Genomic DNA, 17,159 nt, shown 5'->3' on the forward strand with positions numbered 1-17,159 from the left:
TGCGTAAAAACCGCGAGAGGCGCATTTATACAAAATAAATTCGGCAAATATGGTTCTGCTTTTTTTACAGGGGGAAAGGCTATGGCAGATAGCGCATGCGCAGTCGTTCTTTTTATCTATAAGATAATTTACCCCCCCCCCCGCATGGGCACTTGCGTTGCCCTTTAAATATTTTGAGGTAAAATACGGAAATTGTTACGCATACACACAGAGAAGCTCGGTTGCTCAACAGCGTTTGGCAACCCAGTTGCGGCACATAAGGTTTGTCGTTTGATTAGACCCGTGTAGTGTTTCCGTTAACCTACGAAGCGATGCTTATTTATAGAAGATTTTAGGCGTTTTCAAAGTGTTCGAGAAATACGGGCTTTAATTGACGCTCTTCCCGTGTTGAATAATTCTATTTATTATCTCGAAGTAGAAATTTAATCGACTTGCAATATTTAGGCACTCTAAATTTTATAAGTACGCTTTCGTTATTGAAGATCCGATAAGCAAATTTCTAATAACAACTGTATGTCGGTCACTAGGGGAAGGCCGTGTAGATAAAAATGGGATGACAGTTACCTTCGAGATCCATCTTAGACAAAAGTAGTTGAAGAGCTTTCAACCAATCGCGAAATGGCCTTTTTTTTCTTGAAAAGGAGAAGACAGAGGAGAGATAATATCTCTGTATTATCCGAGGCAGGTGTCTCGATTCTCGAACGCGCGCTCTTTGTGTTACGTAATGTTGCTTTCTCTCTTGATTCTTCGGTGTTTTTTCAGGGATAGGCTTTTAAAAAGCTTATATTCGCTCTATCTCTCCATATTCACTCTTGTTATTCGAAGGTAGAACTTCGGGGCATTGAAAAATAAAGATCGACAAAATCCTTTTAAATTTGCTCAACTTTTAAAAAGAAACTGGCCTGGAAAGTATCGTCTTTTGTCGCGTCTTACGAAAATCTATATGTCACCTAGATAATCCATATGCCATTTATTCCTAAAAAAAAGGGTCGCTTCATTTCATAAAAAAACAGGCCAGTGGCAAAAAGTGGATAATAAAGAATTGCGTGTAAAAAGCCTAAAACAATTAGATTGAAGATTTCAAACTATTGATTTTATAGCGGTAATGTTATACTTTAATTTGCCGCAATACAACAAATACTAGTCCAAAATATAGTACAATTTGAAATGCAATGTCTTTTATCTGAATCAGTCTCTCTACTATACAGGGTGTTTCAAAATGTTATGCAAAAATTTTAAGGAGTTGTAGGGGCTGAGTTGAGAAGCATGCCTGTTTTTTTCCCCATTTTCCTACGATGAGTTAAAGAGCGCCAGAGAGCTTCAAAGTGTGGCCTACTAGCCCCTGGAAGTAGGCTGCGACAAAGCCAAAACCAAGCAGCAGGGAAATTCGAACATTAAGGTTTGGGTTCGTGTGATAGGTAAAAAAGGACTTTGTAAACAAATCGAGGTAACCAGAGTAAAAAAGTAAACTTAACAGTGTTTAAAGTCCCTGCTGCTTGTTTTTGCGCTTGTTGCAGACTACTTCCAGGGGCTAGTAGGCCGCACTTTTAAGCTGTCTGGCGATCTTTTAACAAGTCGTAGGAAAATGGAAAAAAAAACAGGCATACTTCTCAACTCACCCCCTAGAACTCCTTAATATGTTTGCATACCCTTTTGAAAAACCCTGTTTATATTTTGTACGATTTTTTCAATAAAATTATATCGTCAACTATGGCCAATAAAATAGTTACTGTCCAACGAGGATTAATCTACTCTATTTTCCACCTCGAAATACCGCCTACTCTAGACGCCATTTTTTCATCCTGACCGTATTTAGGTTTTAAGTTACAAGCAAAATATTAATATTCAATGATAAATAATTTTTTTTTTCAAAAGCCTAAGCATGAAATTTCTAACGAAATTATCGCTACCGAGCAAGGTTAATTTTGGGTGATTTTCCCCTTAAATCCAAGTTCCAAACACAATAAAGGTACGAAAATCAATCAAAATAATTTGTTTTCGAAATCGAGTGAAATCAACCGGATACCAGCTGTAGTTATTACAACGTCCTGTTCCAACATCATGCAATCATGATTCTCACATTATGCAATCATGATTCCCACGTATACATGGAAAAACAATAATATATTTATTTAACGTAGAAAATAGTGTTATCTTTATACCGAAAACCGCGCTTAAAGGCCGACTACATAAATCTTCGGTTTACTCTGTCTTTCAAGTAGGCTGACTGCATGGCACGCGTGTATTGCAGTAAGCCTACTTCCAGTGAAAGACAGAGTAAACCGAAGATTTATGTAGTCGGCCTTTAAATGAAAGAACAAAATTTAATTTTATAACATTTGGTATCCGAAACTTATTAAAAGTAGAAATAGGTGATAATATTTGATTTTAGAAAATGATATAAAAAATGGACGAGAAAAACTTTCATATTTTAAAACTATCGTTTTCTTTATTGTATCCATTAAGCATGTAGATACAGCGTGGTCTTTATTCTTTCTGCCACGTCACTATTTTCTTTGATACCTAAACAACAGCTGGTTGCGAAGAAATTGACTTTTTTTTTTAAAGGGGGGGGGGGGGCTTCTAGCCTGCAGGGAGGGGAGAAAATTCTGAAGGAAAAATTGATTCAGTTTTTGGGAATTGAACCGATTCACGCCTCGGAATAGGCAAATATCGTTGATTCGTCTGGCTAGTGTTAAGAAATAATATGTTCTTTAGAGATGGTTTAAGGATCATTTGTTATTCGATTGAGCGGTTTCCAAGCTATTTTTAATTAGGCTGAAGGTGATTAGGCGCTTTTCTCGAAACACGTTGAAAACCTTCTCTCGAGATTCTCTAGGAACGTATGTCGTTTCTCAAATGAAACAGATAAAGATGCGATTATTTGTACGCTAAATCCATGACGTTTTAAAAGATAACGACTATATTTATCGATACGTTCTAATAAGGAGTTCAGAAATATTTTTCGCTTAACTGATACCGCGAGTTTGAATGCCAAACTTACATTTTTCAGAAACGGAGTTGTGTTTTGTAGTTTAATAAGGAAAAATACCGTAAACTTCCTAAACAGATAAAAAAAATCCGTAGACGAAACAATATAAAAGAAATATCTGCAAATGATATTCTGAATTTTTTTGGATAAAAATATTGCAAATGAATTACACGAATAATTTGACAATATATAATAATACCTACAGGATTACCGCGAGCCTGGATATAAAAAAATAGATCTAAAAAGCCAGGAAATTAAAAAAAAAAATAGATCTTAAACGTCAGGGAATTTTAAGAATTTGTAAAAAGTTAGAAAACTCAATTTCATTCTTAAACATTTTGGAAGGTAGTTTTACTCGGTTTTAGTATAGTTATGTGGAAAATTCTGTGATTATTGTTTAGTTCCTTAAAAGTTATTGTAATTTTTTAACGTTTCATTTAAACGTTTTTAGTTAAATCATATAACCAAAGTTGGAATTAATTTGTTTAACTTCTGATAAAGTAAAATATAAAGTTAAGAATTATAAAATGGTCTAATTATAGCCTTAAAAGGATCGGGAAAAATCATGGAATTTGAAACTAAAAATATTGTGGCAATCCAGCCGTAGTATCAGCTAGGAGCAACAAACTCAGCACCCCACACAAGGAGAACGCAACCCGTCAAAAGTCGTGCATTTTCTTGAGTATATTTTTCATTGCCGTTGGAAGGGGAAAATTTTCTTCCCCCTTTCCGTAAAACGTTCAGCGTAAAGGCTCGTCCATTGAAATTTGTACGCAACACTGCGTTAGCGTGTTTAAAGGCTAGCTGCGTACTCCTCGTGTTTGTTGCTCCTAGGTATCAGTGTGAGTCTAAGCCTTCGCGTCTAGACGCCTAGCTCTTAAACTGTCTTTATATCATCACCATATTAGAACAGACTAATATGGTAATATTAATCCACGGAAAATAAACGTTATATCCGCGTGTCAAGGATATGATGTATTACCTCTTACCCGCTCTGAAAAATGGTGTTTTAATATTTTCCCGATGCGTGGCAGTAAAGCCTCCATCCCGGAGGACCGAGCCGAGGATTCTTAATTACGCGTCATCTCTGATTAGCGCGTACATCTCTCGTAGTTACACTCTACTTCAGCGATGGCCAGTCCGACCGGATTAGTTCCGCTCTCAGTAACACCGACAGCGGACTGGATCTTTTACCTTTTAAATTTAACCGTCCGCGCTTTAAACGCGGGGCTCATTTGGCGCGGCGATTATCGCGGATCACTTTCGGCGAAGAGCCGTTGCTCGTTACTGAAAGTTCGACAGTGTTGAAAGCCCGAAATATCCCCCCGAAAATACGACTTAGAGAAGCGTAGCCAATGAATTTTAAAAGCGTTATAGCAGAAGTACATAATGTATCCTTTACGCGAAGTATTCGATTACAACCTTGGAATTGGTGATCTTTATAATATGCTCTCATCAAGAATGCATTTACGTTTTAAAGGCCGATTACATAAATCTTCGGTTTACTCTGTCTTTCACTGGACATGCATCAGATTTATAGCCCGGTGTACCGGTAAGATTGAAACCACACCACCGGAGGTCCATCATCAAATGCCCTACGCCAGCGTCCACACGCCCGGACTGGTGACAAAACCAGCATGGGTAGTAGAACCCTACTACTGATGGTCGCACCTTCGACGCAAGCCGCTCAACACAGCAGAAGGTGCAGCAATGGGCCGACCAACGCGCCACTTCGCACACAGCAGTGGGAATAAGAGCGGATGCTCTGGCAACGCCAGCTGACACCCTACCTCGAAAGGCAGAGAGCCAAGCCCTTTGGAAAGAGCGCCTAAAGGGGAACGGCGGGCACACGGCAGACCGCATAACCCGGCACAGCTGGCACCGGAAATCCCGGCGGAACCCCAAAAGGCCGGGAGATGGGCGCCGTGCCCTCATACGGAGGCCCGCAGCCCCACAGCAGGTAACGCCCACACCGGACCGAAGTCGGAGGTGGACATAGGACCATTTGGACGGAGCTAACATCTCCCAGTGCGCCACCGCCCGTGCTGGGTTACAAGAGCCGGACCCCGACTCCCCGGTAAGGCCACCAGTTATTGCACACACCGACCCCTCGTGGGCCTGTCTTTCACTGGAAGAAGGCTTACTGCAATACACTTGTGTCATACAGTCAGCCTACTTCCAGTGAAAGACAGAGTAAACCTAAGATTTATGTAGTCGGCTTTTAAGAATGACAATTTTAAGATTATTTTTATTAGAGTTGTAAGTTGGAAAATTTTCCGGAAAATGACAGTTCTTTTTTCCGGAAAATTTTCCGCATTTTTCTCGAAAAAAAAATAAAAAAGTTTTCATTCCATGATTAGTCTAATATTGTTTGCAAATTTAAGTAAAGCGGCATTTTCGCCTCATTTTTTCGAATCTAAAAGTAAAACTAAACATCTAGACTAGTTTAAACTGATTAACAATGTAACACTATTTATGTTTTGTAGTATGTTTACTGTTATTAGACATTTTATATCGATAAAATGTTAAAAACATTTAAACCCTTAAAAAGTAATTTGTTTCAATTTTTAATTTTTCCGCAATTCGGAAAATTTTCTGGAAATTTTTCCGCAAAATTAATTTTGATCGTTGCTCCCGATTCCCCTGGAAAAGTAAGCTTCTCTCCCTAAAAGAAATCTAAACAATCCAAGACCTTCAGAGACGATTGAAGCACACCCCTGTGACGTTTCCTATCCCCCCCTCTCGTTCAGTGGCGTAGCCAGGATTTTGTTTCGAGGGGGGGGGGGACACAATTGAAAAAAAAGTAAAAAAATAAAAATATTTGTACGTACGACCATACGTTTCGGGGGGGGGGCATGTGCCTCCTGTGCCCTGCTCTCGTTCCGGGGAATACTAGACCATAATGCACGTGTACCGTCTCAACATAATCATCCCCGCTAAGTATAATTAAATGCATTTTTGCTAAAATCTCATAATTTCAACTTTCAAAAGGTGATCTTGACCTTCAAAACTGGTGATCTTTAAAATTTGGACACCCCTGCTCTAATAGTTATACATCGTAGGGATATTCCAGGATTTCTCCGCGTAACAGTCTCAGAAAGTCACTACACGACGTATTTCGCCCAGAACTATTTGGTAAAATATGAAGATGGACACTTCCGTCTAGGAGGAATATTATCTACTTCTGAAAATAGGCATTGGCTTGTTAATTTAGTCGGGTTGCGGTGATGAATCAGCCGAAGGTGGTTCACCAATTAATAGTAACGGTAATCCGCTTAGCTCTGCCATCCACGACGCGAACTTTAATCTATTTATAAGCTTCTTAATAATTTCGCTTTGACCGGATGATGGGTGGGACTTACGCGGGGTTGCTATGACAAAGCTGCGCGAATACGCTGTCGGGACGGTTTCATCTCTAGTCTAGTGGCCGAGATTCTTTTCATATTAATATACGGCCTCAAAGTTGATTTTCCAACTTTAATTAAAATTTTCGGCAAAGGTAGTTTGCGATATTCGGGTATTGAGTTCGTTACCTGAAATTTTGATATTTTTAAATTGTAAGCCGTATGATTTTACGTAAATATTAAATTTTAAGCTGTAGCGACGCTAAACAGTGTTTGAGTTACAAAATTTATACCATGTACGTTTATAATCTTATTGGTTTTTTCGTAAAACAATTTTAAACACTGGGGAAACCGGAAATATTGGTTTTTAACGGTACATTTTGCAATTTTTGCTCTTTTAGCAATTGTTTCCGGAGTATTAACAATTTCCGGTAGGCTGTGGTCGTTGTTAAATTTCGTAACGCAATTAATTAGTGTGGAGGGTGTTTGTACAAGCTTCACTAAATTATTATAATTATTCTTTATTGTGCAATAATTTTAGTTTTACAGCAAACAGTAGACAAAAAACTGCGCACAGCATATTCCCCCTACCTAAGCTTATAGGGGTAGCTGAGGAGGTCACTGATATGTTAAGTCACATATCATAATTCCATACCGGAATTTAAATTAGCAATTGTTTTAAGGTACACTGGCCATTTAATAGTTTTTTTCTCATTTATATGATTAATTTTCTAGAGTTGAAACAATAAATGAATTAGCTTTATTTTGAAAAATATTTATGACTATTGTAATTTAAGGGTATGTTACGTAATTTAAGGGGGTCTTACCAAATGTTAGTCTTTGCGACGAGGACAAGGGGTTCTCGAGAACAATTTTTGGGTTACGTAATTTGCAGGGTTGTTGATTTTTTAAAAAAAAAATAAAAAATTGATTTATTTGATTTAATTCAGATTTTAATTGATTTTTTAATTGGATTTTTTTAAGGTTTTATGCGTGTTTTCTTACAAATTGATAAATAATTTAAGTGCAGCGATAACGTAAGCTATATTTTAAATTTAATTATTAATTAATAATAAAATTTAATTGCATTTTCTCTGAATTGAAATTTTTATAGAACCTACTTTCGTACATTTTCATAAATTTAAATCAATGATTTTTTTAAAAAATTACTTGATATAAACCACTGATTTAAATCAATTTGATTTAGATTAGACAACCCTGGTAATTCGTGAACAGCGCCTTATAACCTTAGCAGCGCTATTGAATTGTAGTGTACGAATTATTTTGTAATTAATTGTTTCGCATACATCGCGTTCTAAATTAGGTTATTTCGGAGACAGATTAAAGGGGAACGGTCAAGCTTGAACCAGTTAGATATCCCTATAGCCCGTTAAAAACTAAAATTTATGGCGAAAACCGCATCAAAAAATATTGAGTGGTTAATTTTTCATAAAATAAAGAAAGTTCGGGAAATCGAAAAGCGCGCGTCCGCCGCGACACCCGGTGAGAATTTGGTGAGACGGAAAAACAACGTAAAAGCGCGCGCTGCTGAAGACGCAAAAAAATTTGTTTCGCGCGCGGCGCGTTCCAGTTATAAGAGACTTAAGCCTAAATTGCGCGATTTTAAAAGTTAGGATAGTTCGCAAATCGCTCATACGGGGTTAGGGGCGCTGGCGGTAGCCCCTAAGATGGCGGCGAAAATTCGAACCCAAACACCTGGCGTTATTTTTCGTTCCAATTTTTTGGGCCAAAAGCTATTTTTTCAAGACAAAAAAAGGTACGTGTTAGTATATTGAACGTCTTGTTAATCTTTTGATATGGAAATTAGGCCATATTTGGAAAAGCTTGGCCGTTCCCCTTTAAGGTTTCTACTTGTTTTATTGTTAGTTTGTACAAAATTCACATATTTTCACAAACTAGGAAACTACATGTACATTCATTTTTAGACAAAATGAAGGTCTATGAAACTGTGTTCGTGTCAAGGTTAGTTAGCGGTGAAACCGATATCAGTGTTTAGTTGCGTTAACGAAGTATCACTGGAGGCGACGTTGTATAAGGGGAATGGCCGTTTGTTGACTTTCCTACATAATACCGTAAATTATCAGCAGAGGGCGCGTGGTTTTGTTTGACATAGTTTTTGTTTCGCCAATCGAAAAGACGCGTCACCTTTCGATAGAGGCACTCTGTGTCTTGTCCATTTTCTCTTTTACGTAACGGTAGAGGTGGAAAAGTAAACTTCACCCCTTCCCCTGTTCTTTTCAACAATGTCGTCGAATATTGTCTACTCCCTATATAGATTTACGTGACGCGAAAGAGTGAGAAGATGGTCTGCTCGCTATAAAAATAGCCTGACCGTATTCTGGAAAGGTGCTCCTAAAAATAGCCCCCCCTTTATCGCCGTCCTCGTTATTGAACCCGTATTACACCACTTTGCAAACATAGCTGTCTTTCTCCGCTGCCCGCGAGCCTTATTTGCCCGTCATTGTAGCGAAGTATCGGACCGCGTGGACATTTTCTAAAAGGATCCGTTAGGGGCTTTCAGCTATATACTTCAGACGTCCTTTTAGATTCTAGGACGTGGGATGAATTACGTCGCAAATTTGCGTCTTATTAGTATATGGTTGCTAGTTTGTTTTGGTCAGAGACTTCAGAGATTTTCTGGCCTTGGACTTTATTGAAATTTCCAACTCCTACGCAATCTGATATTTTTATCCCTCGAGGAGGTGATTGTCAGTGACAAGTTTATGGCTCGTGAACTAGAAAAGTCATAATTCAGTAATAAATTTGGAGGTCAACGTTAGGCCTTGGCCTTTGTTTCTTTAAAAATAAACGCGTCTCGACGCCAAATTGGAAGAACATCCGATTCGTTATGACCGCGTAACGACACGAGACACCCTTTGGACATTCATTTTCCTACAATGGAAAATTTTGATTTTCTTTCAGAGTTCGTTCTTTCTTATTATTTCAAGTGGGAAATTTTCAATGGGGTCTTTTGTTTGTTCAAGAAATCGGAAGAATTATAGATTAGGCTATAAGAAAGTTTTCCTAAAGAGCCCATTTTGTACGAGGAAATCAAAAGGAACTCATTTCTTTCAGACTAGAAAAGACCCTCATCTCGGAGACGGGAATTGAAGTGTTGGCTATAGTCGAGTTTATCAGCTATCCAATAAATGGTACCTTCTTATTTATTTCTTGGAAGGGGCACATCTTGTTAAGAAGTTTCCCCATCGAATTTAAGTCTACCTGCCATCGGAACCGCCTTTTTTTTGACATTGGATGGTTAAGGGGGCTTGCCTTTCATTTAAAGGACCATTTTCTGTTTTTGTTGTTTGCGCTCTTTATTTCGGTTCGACGCCTCGGGTTAAATCGACAAAACTTTCAAAAAGCCTAATAACACGTTTTCCAGGTTTTAAGTTTGTTTAAAGGAGACTGTCGAGAATTTCTAAAGTTTCGCCGACTTTCCGTTTCGATGGAAGGAGAATTGCTCGTTTTATTCTCGTAATTTTATCGATACGTGGCGCTTATCTCGCTAAATAATAGTCCAAACGGCGAAACGCTTACAACAACCATTTTGTACTCGGATTTTTTTTGGGGGTTTAACAGTTTTTGTTGGGTTTCTGGGATAACAATAGCTTGACCAAAAACCGAAAAATTCGATTAGGTGTTTATGGAGTTTTTAACGCACCTTAACGCTCTTGTTCCCAGATCTTACGTAAACATTTAAGAACAAGTTAAATATTTACGATTAACTCGTAAAGTAGAAACTTCAGGTAGAAACGTAGGCTGTACCACGGATGTAGTTCAAGATATTGTCGCGTTTACTATAAGAGATGGTTTAGAGACCGAAATTTGTCGTATAAGTCAACTCATCCCTTTCAACGTTATTTGCTATTTCAGTAACTTCCTCTGGGAACAGTGGCTTAATAGAAGTTAAGCCCCGCGCTACAAAACGCGTAGGAGTGTATGTATTACCATGAGTGTATAATATTGTAATATAAGTGTGACACTTCCTATTACTGAGAGCTATTCACAAGACAGACTACATTACGGGCTTCGTCACCGTTTTGGGTCAACCTGCTCCCGCGTCACACGTAGCCATTGACAGCGCCTAGCTAGGGGGAGATTTTCTTCTTGTGATGACGTCACTCCGTTACTAGCTCTCAGTAAAATATTCCCCAAAGTGACAAACGTACGGTACAATATTATAGACTTATGGTATTACTGCCCGCCTACACATTCTCTAACGCGAGCTTAATCTCTTTAAACAGGAATCCATACCTCTACTTGGAATGCTTATCGCGGCAGATTTTCGTCTCAATGTGGCTGACTGTTTTTTTGACGTCACTATGTTAACTTAACAAACAACAACGTGAGAGAGGAGCGCGCGCAGAGGGGATTTTTTTTTTATCGTAGGCGGGGCCGAAGCCGTCATAGTGATCTTACTATACGCGATACGGCAGGTTAAGCATTCCAACTAGAGGTATGGATTCCTGCTTTAAATAAATGTATATATTCTTGAGGTTACTCGTAGATTCAATGCTGCCTGAGGACACTTTTCTACTCCTTCTAAAGGCAGACCAACGGTGATACCAGACAACAAATCTTATTTTCTCTAAATCAGTCAAAGGCGAAGTGTGACGTTAGCGAGATATTTTCGTGTTGGCGGAGATGAAAGTTTAAAGCCCGTATTCTTCTTTTTCCTTATTCAAGTTGATGAGGCCGCCTTAGCCGTCGAGTGTTTTCTAACAACGTTACCGTGGCAACCTCAACGTGACGTAGGGAGTAGTCTACATTTTTCCATAAATGAGCAACACGCCGGGTTGAACCGGAGAAGGTCACCTGACAATAGTGTTCAAAGAGGTTTCGCCGTCACTCTATTCAATGTCGCAATCTCTTCTTACTGGTAACCCCGCGATTCGATTTACGTACTGAAAATGTGTGTTTTTTTTCGCAACTTCTCCCGCGTATGACCAAGCAGTTGGTTTTGGTTGTGAAAAAGGAACGGCAGACAAGTTTTTTTCCGTTATTATATTTGTTTTATCTAACCAACTGAGAGTTATCTAGAGGTCGGAGACGGTTAATCATTATCCATGATTAAATTGATTTTTTTCGGGGAAAAAATGTAAACAAAGAAATTTACCTGTTAATATTTCGGAAAATGATTAAAAAACATGTATTATTCGGAAAATTTTAGCTTTTTATCGAAAAAAACGTCGTTTTTCCGATTAATTTTACAAATTTATCAAAAAATTAATCGGATAATACAGAAATATAAATTACTTGATCAAAACGTTTTACGAATAATTTTGAGAGCTTTATCTATTGAATAAAAGTTAACCATCCCCGACCTCTAGAGATATCACACTGTGGGTTGGATGATGCGAATCCTAGTGACTTAGGGCCCGTTGCAAAAGTCTGCTTTGCTAGAATGGCACTTGTTAATTCATCCAATAGTTCTCTTGCTACGGTTTTATTGCCCATTATAAATTTCTACTATTGTGCACTCGTTTTACCTATTATTTCTTACGTCCAATTTCACGTTCGCTTTTTGCGTTTACCTTAATTTTCCATTTCGCTCTGCGTTTTTTTTTAGGGGGGGATATTTTTATGGTAGTTTCGTGAAGAATGTAACGAAATTTACCTTCTTTTGCGCACTATTTGCTACAACTGTTGAAAACCCCGCCAGGATTGTTTTGACGCTTAGATAAACATAATCTTTTTCGCGTTGCTAAGATCAATTACCTTTTTTAGACCGTTAACATACTTTAATCTTTGCTGAAAACCCTTAAAAAAGGACTTTATTTAAAAAAAAGTTCAAATATTTAATATTACTCGAGACCTCGGCTAGGAAGGCAAAGATGTACAAAAGATGAAAGAAAATGTGAGGAACCTTTTCCATTACCATTTCGGCGGCGTCAACCTTGGGTTTGATCTTAGTACCGTCTATCATATTTCTGGTATGACATTTTTCTCTCGACAAATGTTCCAACCAAAAATAATGGGAAATATGAAAAGGTGAATATACAAAAAAAAAGTTCATCCAATACCACTGTCGCCCCGGAGTATATTTCAACGCCAAAATAAGCTCTCTCGGTTTCCTCTCCGGGAAATTTTCTGCTCCGTAAGCGTTAAAGATATTTCAACCTTCATCCCGCTCGTATCATTCTTCGGACCTCGGTTCGCCTAGAAATCTTACTTCTTACTAACCGACGGAAGTTAGTCGGCGCTCCCTTTGAAACTCCCAAACTTGATCTCGCCTTATACCGAGCGTACAATGAGTCCCGCCGTTTAAAAGTTGCGCGGATCGATCGGTTGGTCTAGTCCCCGACTTCAAATCGAGACGTTGGCGAATTTCGCCTTTGCAATATCGCTGAGGCTTAAGAATAGATTCTTATCGTTAAAGATCGAGGTCCCTTTCAAAGTTGATGAATAGGCTACGTCATAGTATACGTTCCAATTTTGAATACGCGTTCTATTGTTTTTCGGTTCTGGGCAATTCGCTTTATACTAAAGCCACGAAATGTTCGATCTCTAACACGCCTACATCGTGTTTTTGTATAATGTAACGTTCAAAAATCATTCAATTTGGCGAATGATGTTTTAAGTCGAGTTTTTCCCCCTTTTATATCGATATTGTTCGAGATATTGACCATAAATTTACTTTGCTTTTGGAGCTAATGTATATCGTAATGCGAAACTAATGTTTCTAATAAATAATTGTAAGATAAAATCATATTGACAAGATATATTTCTATAATCGATAACATACGTGTGCGAATACATTTTACATTTGCCGGACTAGGTTGAAAAGTCACTGCCAACTAGGAGCAACAAACACAAGGAGAACGCGGCTAGCCTTTAAACACGCTAACGCAGTGTTGCGCACAAATTTCATTGGACGAACCTTTATGCTGAACGTTTTACCGAAAAGGGGGAAGACCATTTCCAAATTTTTCCCTTCCGACGGCAGCAGGCGCTAAAGCGTCAACCAATGAAAAATGTTCACAAGAAAATGCACGACTTTTGACATGTTGGCTGTTGCGTTCTCCTTGTGTGGGGTGTTGTGTTTGTTGCTCCTAGTTGCCAAATTCTATAAGTCTAAAGCCCTATTTTCATGCTCGCTGGTAGCGGGTAAAAATCGTCAAAATTCGCTTCCGCCACTCGCAAGCGTGAAAAGAAACCTAAAATATCCGTTTGAAACAGATCGACGCGGAAAGTCAAAAAGTGTGTAGCTGAAGCGGATTTTGACGATTTTGACCCGCTACCAGCGAGCATGAAAATGGGGCTTAATGCTTAGTTTCGTAAATAAATATACGCGCGTAAATAAATATACGCGCGTAAATAAATATACGCGCGTAAATAAATATACGCGCGTAAATAAATATACGCGCGTAAATAAATATACGCGCGTAAATAAATATACGCGCGTAAATAAATATACGCGCGTAAATAAATATACGCGCGTAAATAAATATACGCGCGTAAATAAATATACGCGCGTAAATAAATATACGCGCGTAAATAAATATACGCGCGTAAATAAATATACGCGCGTAAATAAATATACGCGCGTAAATAAATATACGCGCGTAAATAAATATACGCGCGTAAATAAATATACGCGCGTAAATAAATATACGCGCGTAAATAAATATACGCGCGTAAATAAATATACGCGCGTAAATAAATATACGCGCGTAAATAAATATACGCGCAATAATGGAAACTAATAGCATTTTCCATTTGACTGCTCTCGAGCGCTCTAGATCGCTCTGATCAACATTTTATGTTCCATTTGCGTGCTCGGATCTGCTCCGATCAAGATTACAGTGTTCCATTTACCGCTCTAGGGTGCTCAGAGATCGCCCAAAACTGATCTGCTGATTTCGACAGATCAATGGATCGAGAAAATTCGAGATCGAGATCGAAGCAAATTCTTGCGTGTTCCTTTTTAGATTTTTTCGCAAAATGTCAGACAAGACGTGAAAATTAAAATTACTAGCAAACTAAAAGCACAAAAACGCGGGAATATGTTTATGGAAGGTTCCATTTGCGGTCTTACTCTAGTCGATCGGGGCGAGATCTAGGACGTCAGAGACAGATTCGGAACGAATCTCAAGCAATGAAATGGAAAACGCTATAAGCTTAAATGGAGTAGAAACAACGATTTAAAATTTCTGCCACTAACGAGGAGACTACCCGAGGTGATAATCACCGGTTTTGTTGAAACTAGGTGGGTATGTAGGACTTATGGTAACATGAAATTTCACCAAGGGAAAAGTTGCAATGGGCATTAGTTTTGCCATGGCAACCGAAAATGTTTTTGAAAACACAGTATGTACATGTGAAAATTTTCAAAACCAAAAAATAAATCAAAATAGATCTTAAAAGAAATTGATTTGAAAAATTCAACGGTTATATTGTGTAAATTGGCGCGTGCTTGCTCGGAAGGGATAATCTTATTGGCTAAGACAAATGCGGATAAATATTGCTAAGCCCACGTGATTCTATTTTATTATCAGAATAAATAATTACACGTGCTACGAAAAAATGGGCGATATCATCGAGATTCACGCGTTTTTAATTTAAAAACCCTTCCTTTTGACGGTTTTTATTTTGGAGCGAATAATTTATTTTAGCGTCTATTGACAAATGAAATAAATTTTATGATATTTTGATGAATTTTGGTCAATTTGATCAAAATTGATCAGAATCGTTAAAAATGGAGAAAAGCGAAATATAAAAATAAAAAGTTGTATTTACCAACTAATCGCCAAATCAACGGTAATAAATGAATTTGATCAAAATTAATAAAATATAATTTAGTGGTTTGAATTTGATCAAAATTAATAAAATAGAATTTAGTGGTTTGAATTTGATCAAAATTAATAAAATAGAATTTAGTGGTTTGAATTTGATCAAAATTAATTAAATAGAATTTAGTTGTTTGAATTTGATCAAAATTAATTAAATATAATTTAGTTGTTTGAATTTGATCAAAATTAATAATTTTAATTAGAATTATTATTATTATTTTTTAGAAGTGCTCAGATTCCCATGTCATTTTCAATGGGAAAATATACATACTGTGTTGTCAAAAACATTTACGGTTGCCATGGCAAAACTAATGCCCATTGCAACTTTTCCCTTGGTGAAATTTTTTGTTACCATAAGGTCTACATACCCACCTAGTTTCAACAAAATCGGTGATTATCACCTCGGGTAGTCTCCTCGTAAGTTTAACAGAAGCCAGAGATGATTAGCGTTGAAAAGTTAGCGCAGTTAAGTGTCTAAAAACTATTTACTGTGTTTTGTAGTAGGAAGGACATGCTCAAGTGGCAATCATAAAAACTAATCTATTCTAAAACCAAAAAGTTAACAAGGTCATAAACGAAAAAAATGACGTCATGTAGTCTGGACGTTTCGTTTCATAGACAGCGCATAGACTCATTATCAACATATAAACAAGATTTTCTAGCGCCTAGCTAGATGACGATAGTGTTCCAACGATATCTATTTCCAACAATAGGCGTCTCAATAAAAGCAGATCAGCGAGTCCCCAAGGAGTAATAGCACTGAGAGCGTAGAATGGAAAGCTAGGTTTTATTTAGTCCTTGTCTCTTGGTTTTGAAGCAGTGCCGAAAATAAGACCACATTTTAGGCGGTAAAAGTTATATAAAGTTTAAAAAAAGTAAAATTTTACCTTTATAGTATAAAATTTATCATTTACGAACACGTGTGCAAAGACTTGTCTCTTTTGTGAAATCATGGTGAAAGTGAAACGCAAAATCTATTTTACAAGTCAGATTGAAGTTGGCTAAGTTGGTTGGTTACCGGTTGAAAATATTTCAGATCAGTGACTACGTCATGGTAGAAGCGAAGGGAGAGCGGCGTTTATTGAGACGACTATTGGCGCTAGTTACGTTAAAAACCAACTGTAGCCCGTGGTAGCATTAAAGTTTTCTACTTATTTCATACCAGTGTTGGGCATTTTCGTCAAAGAGCCGCTCACGCTCACGTCTTTTTGAGCGGTAAAATTTTCGCTCCTCTCTTTCCGCTCTTTTTTGAGCGGTAAAACTTTCGCTCTTCTTTTTCAGCTCGTTTTTGAGCGGTAAAATTTTCGCTCCTCTCTTTTCGCTCTTTTTTGAGCGGTAAAACTTTCGCTCCTCTTTTTCCGCTCTTTTTTTGAGCGGTAAAATTGGCGCTCCTCTCATTTTTGTTTTACTTTACCGCTCATTTTCGCTCATAATAACAAATCTGCTCACAATGCGATGAGCGGTGCCCAACACTGTTTCATACATTTTTTCCGCGTTAAAGAATAAGTCAAAATGTCTAAAAACGCCTGTAGAAGTGTTCCAACCGTTTCGTTTCGGTGTGATGGGAAAAGTATCCCACCAGGAGCGCTTAAAATCGCTAACGCCTCTCAACACTCACTGATTTATGACTTCAAATTTATGTTGCGAAATATAGATATACCTATAGCCTCAAAATATATGAGAGTTCATATCTTTTTCTTTTCTAAAAGCGAAAATATATCTGAAGAATTCAATAAAACGGTTCCCAAAGAAGCCGCTTTTAAAAATAGAAGGATTCTTTTCCTCCTTATAATCATTTTAAAGTCTACGTGTCCAAAAATCGGGTCGTCGTGTCGTAAAATTGAAAGATGTCGTCCACTTCTCAACCTTGTTCGTCTCTCGGGGGTTTGGAGGGCAGCCCGGAGATTACTTAGCTCTTCTTCCCCTTCCTTTTTGGAGCGGTTCGTGCTCTTAGAGTGACCCCTCACTGACACGAGGAAAGATGAAGGGTCAAAGGTCGTCATTGAT

General features: G+C 37.9%; 1 protein-coding gene across 1 annotated transcript in view; it reads left to right on the forward strand.

Moving 5' to 3' along the window:
* The window catches only part of LOC149940904 (proton myo-inositol cotransporter-like), a 31,409-nt gene that overhangs the window by 8,222 nt on the left and 6,028 nt on the right, over positions 1-17,159 (forward strand). The window lies entirely within an intron of this gene.

Source organism: Leiobunum rupestre, chromosome 6 (genome assembly GCF_980474605.1).
Source record: "Leiobunum rupestre chromosome 6, qqLeiRupe1.1.hap1, whole genome shotgun sequence".
NCBI classification, from domain to species: domain Eukaryota; kingdom Metazoa; phylum Arthropoda; class Arachnida; order Opiliones; family Sclerosomatidae; genus Leiobunum; species Leiobunum rupestre.